We start from the raw sequence: 8,410 nt of genomic DNA on the forward strand, positions 1-8,410 counted from the left end.
GTGTCTTTTTGATAAAAAGACTTCTTTTCCTTTGGGTAGATAGCCAGTAGTGAGATTGCTGCATCAAATGGTAGATCTACTTTTAGTTCTTTGAGGTATCTCCATACTGTTTTCCACAGAGGTTGTACGAATTTACAGTCCCACCAACAGTGTAGTAGCATTCTTTTCTGCATCCACGCCAGCATCTATTATTTTTGGACTTTTTAATAAAAGCCATTCTAACAGGCGTAAGGTGATATCTCTTTGTGGTTTTAATTTGCAATTTCCTGATGATTAGTGATGTTGAAGATTTTTTCATATGTTTTTTGGCTACTTGTCTATCTTCTTTTGAAAAGCTTCTGTTCATGTCTTTTGCCCACATTTTGATGGGGTTGTTTGATTAAAAAAAAGAGAGAGAGAGAGAGAGCCCACCCTACCCTTGTAAATCCCCTGTGAATATTCACCAGTGGGCCAAGGAGAGGTCTCCCTTTTCTACCAGCTGAAGCTTCCCCTCCCTCCTGCCCTGGGCCTGTGTGCAAATCCTCTGCACACAGTTTTATGACTACCACTTAACCTGCTCCTAAAAGCAGGCTTGAGCAGTGTTTCTCCACCAGAGAGAACTAAAGGAGGCCACAATAGCATAGCGGTTAAAGGCAGAGGCTCTAAACCAGCCTCCTGGCTTTGCTACTTTTTAACTGTGTGCTCTCCGGCAAGTGACTCAATGTCTCAATAGCTCAGTTTCCCCACTTGTAAAATGGGGGTAATAACAGTTTCTACCTCAAAGGGACCATTACATGAGTTTATATATATATTAAAAAATTATGAAAGAGATAAAGCAGGAGTTGATAATTTTATTTATAGCAAAGGCAATTTGCTTTTGAGGGGATCAATGTTGAAGTAAGATCTTGATTCAGGTTTAACTAATCTTATTAAAATTGTACTTACAATGTATGCCTGTTGCACAAAGAATGAATGCACCCAAGGTTCTGTGCTTCCAAGTGTGTACTCCAATTCTTCCAGACGGTGTTGGGCATGGCTGTGTACATCAGCTGATTTTCCTCCTAAGTTGAGTCCAGAAACAGTGAAATACAAATGCTCTCTCTTCTTAGAATGTGAGCTTCTAACAAAGAGTCAGCTCCCTGCACTGGGACAACTGGCTATCCATTCAGAAAATAATAAAGTTAGTTCCTGCCTCACACCACGTTCAAGATAAATTCCAGGTGGATTAAATATCTAAAAGTAAATATCAAAAACATAACGTGAGAGTTAAATGAGTCTATGAGAGAACACAATTATGACCTTGGTGCAGAAAAGGCTTCCTTAACACACTAAAAGCAAAACCTCTAAAGGAAAAAATTAGAGATTTTGACTATTTCCAAAATAAAAACTTTCTAAGACAAAAATTTCCTTAAATAAAGTAAAAAGGGAGATGGTAGATTGGGAGAGATATTTGCAATCTAATTAACAGACAGAGGATTTGCATAGAGAAAATATTAAGGAGTTATATGAATTTAATAAGACAATAATAAACAATTTAATAGGGAAAAGTGGACCAAACACACAAAGAGGCAATACCTAGGAGGAAATGCAGTCGGTCAATATATATCCCAGAAGATATTCCACTGCAATGTCAATCAGGAAAATACAAATTTAAACAGTAAGACAATATTTTTTTGTATGCATCAGATTGGCAAAGAATATTAAAGTTTGATAATATCAAATGTTGGCAAGGATGTCCAAGCAGCCTCATAAATTACTAGTGAGAATATAAATTAGTATAGCCACTTTGGAGGATAATTTGACAGTATCTATTAAAATTCATAATGCGCATATTCCATGACCCAGCAACTCAGCTTTGAGAAACTTTCACCTTTGTACCAAAAGAGGCATATATAAAGATTCTCATGGTACAATTGTTTGTGATTAAAAAAATCATAAATGACAAATATTTGTCAATATGGTGGTAGATATTTGACATAGTTAATAGAATAAGGAGAGATTAGTTAACTGGTACAAAGCCATAGTTAGATAGGAGGAATAAGTTCTGGTGTTCTATTGCATGGGATGACTAGAGTTAACAAAAATGTATTGTATATTTAAAAATATTAATAGCTAGAAGAGAGTTTTTTAAATGTTCTCATCACAAAGAAATGGTAAATGCTTAAGGTGACAGATATGCTAATTACCCTGATTTGATCATTACACAATGTCTGCGTGTACTGAAACATCACATTGTACCCATAAATGTGTACAATTATTATATGTTAATCATAAAAATAGTTAATAGGATCTGGTAATTTAAAACATTATGCAGCGGTTAAAAAACAATAGATACCTATATACTACTATGGAAATTCACCAAGACGTATTTTACTAAAAAAAAAGTTAAAGAAGTCTATGAACAGGAATATTTAAAAAAAATTGCACAGAATAAAAATAACCCCATGAATCTATGGGTACTTTTTTTTTCTTTTTTAGAAAAAAGTCTGAATACCTGCTTGTACCTTGAAATTGATTTAGAGGCCAGAATTGGGGAAGAAGCATATAGGTGGGAGGGGGCAGGATATTGTTATGGACTGAATATACGTGTGTCTCCAAAATTCATATATTGCAGCCCTAACCCCCTATGTGGCTGTATTAGGAGTAAGGAAATAATTAGGATTAGATGAGGTCTTAAGGAATAGAGCGGGGCCCTGAACTGATGGGATTATTGTTCTTATTAGAGGAGATACCAGGGAACGATCTCTCTCTCTCTCTCTCTCTTTCTCTCTCTCTCTCTTTCTCTCTCTCTCCCTCTCTCTGTCTCGTTTTCTGTCTCTCTTTGCATGCACCTAGGAAATGCCATGTGAGGATATAGTGAGAAGGCGGCTGTCTACAAGCCAGGAAAAGAGCCCTCACCAGAAACTAAACCTTGAGCTTGGAATTATCAGCCTCCAGAACTATGAGAAAATAAATTTCTGTTGTTTCAGCCACACAGCCTGTGGTATTTTGTTATGGCAGCCTGAGTAGATCAAGACTGGTGTCAAAGAGGACTTTAGCCTTTGCTGACATGTTAGCTGTAGTGTTTTAATATTTTAGAACGAGCATGTATTTATGCATTACTTATGTGATTAAAACATTAACTTTTTAAAGGCAATTTTCTCGTCCTTCTTCCCCCATAATTGCCTTCCTCTTCTTCTTGTCCTCCCCTGAGCAATATTAATCAAGACTCGAGGCAGACATGTACATTCAGAGCCTCCCAGCTCTAGTTTTCAAGAGGACCTCCTTCAGGTCAGGATCCCTGAAAATAAATCCCCTCACCACGAACCTCCAAGGAGATGCCATAGGAGGTACTTGAGGTTAGATCAATAGAGTAACAGAGTGGGATTTGGGAAGGGGATTTATGGTAAGGAGGAATCACTTTCTCTTAGCATTAGAGGAGAAGGCGCAAGTTCTATCATCTTCTAATAGGACATAATGTGCACACAGTGTCGTAAATATAATCACCTTGCTATCGATGGCCAGCATTTAATGCATCCTCCGTATGTGGCAGACACTCCTTGCATTTAATAACCATTATCTCATATCTCATTTCATCCTCTAGAAACTCCCTATGAGGAAATTGAGATAATCAATCTTAAATCACAGAATTTTCTCATTAAATTTTATTTATTTTAAAACAGTATTAGACCAACATTGCCAGAAATTTAAAGACAATTTCCTCATTACCCCTGCACTATAAACACAACCACGATTTCCATTTTTAGGTATTCCTTTCTAGGCTATCTATATGCTTACATATTTTTTGTTATCATCAAAGAGTTTGTATAATTTTGTACATACCTTTTTTCATTTATTATGCTTCTTATATAACCTTTATAATTGTCATTTCAGTGGTTACTCAATATTTCATGTGCTTGTTATAATTTACTTATCTATTCCCCTGTGGTTGACATCTAAGCCATTTTCAACTTGTTACCATAGATACTGTTGAATCAACATTTTCACATACGTGAATTTTTAAATTTCAGCTATATTCCTAGGATAAGTTCTCAGCGGTATTACTAAGCCACATGATGCAAGCATATTTTATGACTATTGATCAAAATCGTTCAATAGATTTCCAAAGCTGTGTGCCAATTAACGATGCCACCAACAATGTACAAATATACCAGTTTCACTACAGCGTTGTCAGCACTGGCTAGTATAATTTCAAGGTTTCTGCTGATGTAAAAAGTTCAGAGGGAGGTTCCTCAGGTCTTCTAACACTTCTTGGTGAGCATATTGAAAACCGCAGAGCTGCATAAAAGGACATGGATTATTTTTCCCAGCTCAGCATTCATTCCATTCCTTTAGGAACAGCACCTTGAATTTCTCTTCTCTCTTAATCCAAGTGGTTTGATGGGACCCCAGCCCCATCCTCAGATCCAGCAGGTGAATATGTGACCCAGCATTGTCACTGGCACCTCTCTCTCTCTCTCATACACACACGAGAGAGAGAGAGAGAGAGAGCGAGAGAGAGAGAGAGAGAGAGAGAGAGAGAGAGAGAGAGAGAGGAATAGATCCAAAAGAAAAGCAGAGCCAAGAGGAAAGAGTAAGTCTTGGTGATGGTGTTTCAGTCCCTCTACCCAGCTGGGGCTGATGCCAGCCTACCCTGGCCTTCAGGGCCACTGTGTAGAGTTGCACCAGTTGTGAAATGCAGAGGGTTCCAAGCCAAAGTGTACATGGGGGCTGAAATAAATTGTGTGCACCTGGGAGCGAGGCTTTATCTATCTAGAGGAAGGGTCATGTTGTTTTGGTTTTGTTCACATAAAGGTTCCCATTGCTTGCCGAGCCAAATGCTCACTCCCTTTTTCCACTTCTAAGAAGGTGCTATGCCAGCTGCCATAGCTTTGCAGTTACATGAACCAATAAATCTCCCCTCTTACTTAAGTCAGTTTGAGGTTGCTTTATGTCACTTAGAACTGAACTAATGCTGATTAATACATCAGGGCAAGGGATTTTAAAAGGGGAAGAGATCTTAAAAGTCTCTGAGTACCCAGTGAGTACTCTACAGGTGAAGAGGCTTGCAGAGTATAGTAACTTGCCCAAAGTCACACCTCTGCTCCTGGCAGGCCAGCACCAAAGCCCGGGTTCCCAAGTTAGCATTCTTTGCAATGAAATATACTGCCCTTCTATTTCGTACCTGTGATGTCATTTTATAAGCTTGAGTTTGAGAGTCTAAGACTGCAGAGATGGTTTATCTTCTCTAAGCTACTCTGCCTGCCATGTAGCTGCCAGTGTTGTCCTCTTGGCTATAGCTTTGTGACCCAACTACCTATACTTCTTCATGGCATAAAGCTCTGAAAAATAAAACAAAGGATATGATTCGGTAATTTTATGTGTAAGAAGTCAACTCAGAAAGTGCCAAACAATAATATTAATTCATGAATACCATGATTAGTAAAATTAAACATTTATACTCTTTAGCCTAAGATTTATAGAAATGATTTTTAGATATATTTATACCTACCCCCTAGCTGTTATTAAATATTGTTTAATTGTGTGTGGCTGTTTCCCAGGCCTAAACAGAAAATTCACAGGACTTTGCAAACTCCCGGATAAGGTCTTGAGGGGGATTAACCCTGGCCAGTGACCAACTAAATGCTCAAAGGCCTTAGAGTGTCTTCTGGGCACTCCCCATTCGGTTGATCGGTTCCCCCTACTTTTTTCGTATTCCTGAAGTGCATTGACCGTGGAGAATCTATCTTCTGCTCTAAATACCTGCTTAAGCTGAAAAAGGAGGGAGTTTTCAGCTTTTTGATAAATACAATTAAAGGCTGCACAATTTCTCTGGTTTTCTGTCAAAGCCTGTTAGGGTCTCTTCCCAGACTAGAAGAGAGTAATATTCTTGCTCCAGACAGCCATCTCCCAACCCAAATTTTCCCTGTAACAATATAGAATCAGATTCTCCACTCAATTTTATAGATGACTTACTGTTTTGAGGCCAAGATTTTTGACAGCGACCTTTCAGCAAATTACTTTTCTGGGAGTTGGGTCTTTTTCCTTCTGATCATTGTGACACCCATTTGAACAGTGCCCTCAGGCCGGCCCCTCCCCTCCCCTCACTAGTGGCAGAGTAGCCTTCAGGGAAAGGGGCGGAACACATGTTACCGACCCCTGGCCCTGGGCTCAGATCCCATCTCCTTCTGCCTCTAAGGAAACTTCCACTACCTACGCACCTTGGTATCATGTTTTAATCATGCTCAAGTCTTGCCTACGTTAAAAAATTGTTTTCTTAATCTAAAATTCCTCTCTAGATATTGCCCTACTTTATTTTCCCCCTTCACCCCAAGTTCATTAAAGATTTGCCTGCATGCACCCCTCTACTTCCTAATTTCCACTTGCTGTTTACACTATTCTACACAGGCCTCCTTCCCCATCTCCCTACAAAGCAGCTTTGGCTAAGGGTGTGAGTTAGGGAAACACACAGACACGCAAATGGCTCGCACACAGCAGACCCTCCCTGAGCACTGCCTCACAGCTTCCCTGCTGACTCCTCCTCCAGCCGGCCCCTAAGTGTTGGGATTCATTCGGGATCTGTGACGGGCACCTGTCTTCACACTCTTATTTATTTCCATAATCATCTTCAGTGCACAGCGCCTCTCGGAATCAGCTCCCTTTGCTCCATCGCCTGTTGGGCACCTGCCTTTTGCTGCTGCACAGATGTCATGACCCGAACAGGACTTCGCTTCTCTCCCCCACCTGACCCAAGTTCAGTCTTCTCCATCCCCGTTTCTAGACACCCAGGGACACTTCCTGATTCCCAGTTACCCCTGACAATTACTCTGTCAGCAAATGCTATCTGTTCTATCTCCAAAATCTGTCACCACACTCTCTTCTTTCTTTTCTGCCGCCGCCCTCTGTTGAAGCCGCCATCATTCCTCAACTGTTTTACTGTAACAGCCTCCTAACTGGTTTTCCCGAGTCTAGCCTTGCTCTTGTCTAATCCATTGTTCATACTGCGTCCAGAATGAAGATAACAAGCTTCATTATTTCACTCTGTTGCATACAACCATTTAATCATTTGCCATTGACCTTAAATCCCCACCATGAGCTACAAGGCTGGGATAGTCCTACAGAATGTAAGCTTCTCAAAGGCCCTTATCTCTACCATATCGTTCTCTATTTTATCCCTAGTGCTTCACATCCTATTTAGCACATGGAAAGTATTCAATAAATATTTGTCAAAAAAATGAATGATGAACACTTACCATACTGTGCTCGGTTTTGTTCAATGTCTATTCTCCCAACTAGACTGTAAATTCTGTGGAAAGAGAAACCATGAATTTTCTTGTACAAACTTTTCTACCTGATAATAAGAAAAAGGGTTTGTAATAATTATATAAGAATTAGAAATAATGGACTGACTGTATACATGGCAATACAGCTGTGTCTAGAAATATAGTGCTGATTGTAAGAGGCATGAAAGAAAATTAGATACGTAACACAATGTCATTCACAAAAATAAAACATGCATGCAGAATAGCAATACATATATTGCAAAAACACAAACAAAAAGGTATAGATTAAACATATCAGAATGGTTCCTTATAAAACAGAGGGAATAGGCAAGGGGAATAAAATAAAATAGAAAAATAACTAAAGTAAGTTAGGAAAAATGTTTGTTAAATAGATGATGAATGGATCCTGCAGGTGGTATGGAATTCCAAGGTAGATAAGCATGAATTTTTAAGGAATAGCAAAACAGAGAACTGACTTCATTTATAAAATTCCATTCATCAGTTGGGGATTTCCTCTGAGGTTTTGAGAATAAAGATGGAAATGAGGTTGCAATGGCTGGTCAAGTTGTAATATTCTTAGAAAAGTGATTTCCAGATCGGATTTTGCTGATATCCAGGAAAGCTTCAGGCATATCACGAAATTCTTAAAACGAAGTTTATTTTTAACTCGCTTTAATTAGGACAAGTAAATATATGTCATGCAGTGCTTTCATTATAAGAGAAAAATGTATTATCATATCATATTAATGAGATTACGCACAGGAAGTATAGAACTGTTGTCTTACAATCAAAACCTCAGGCTCTGTTCAACAAAATTTAAAGATTTTAAGCCATTTAACATTTTTCCAAGGTCATCATATGATATATTCATGGCTCAGCCTAAGTAAGCATGCAGAGTCTGTACTTTTCTGTTTGGGAATTACAGGCTTGTGACTCTAGCACCTAAAGACCAGAGGGACAAAAGCAAAATTTAAAATCTAATCAGATGTTAGTGAACAAAGAAAAGGTAAGAAGATAAAATTGCAATAAATCTCATTATAATTAAATTTTAGTGCTTTATCAAAGAAGGCCAACCTCACAATCATGGATGCACATACACATACACAAACACACACACTTTGTTGTATAGCTTAAATTAGACAAATCTAATTCTGAAAACATCATACAAC

This window comes from Propithecus coquereli, unplaced genomic scaffold (genome assembly GCF_000956105.1).
Source record: "Propithecus coquereli isolate 6110/MARCELLA unplaced genomic scaffold, Pcoq_1.0 Scaffold62, whole genome shotgun sequence".
Lineage (NCBI taxonomy): Eukaryota > Metazoa > Chordata > Mammalia > Primates > Indriidae > Propithecus > Propithecus coquereli.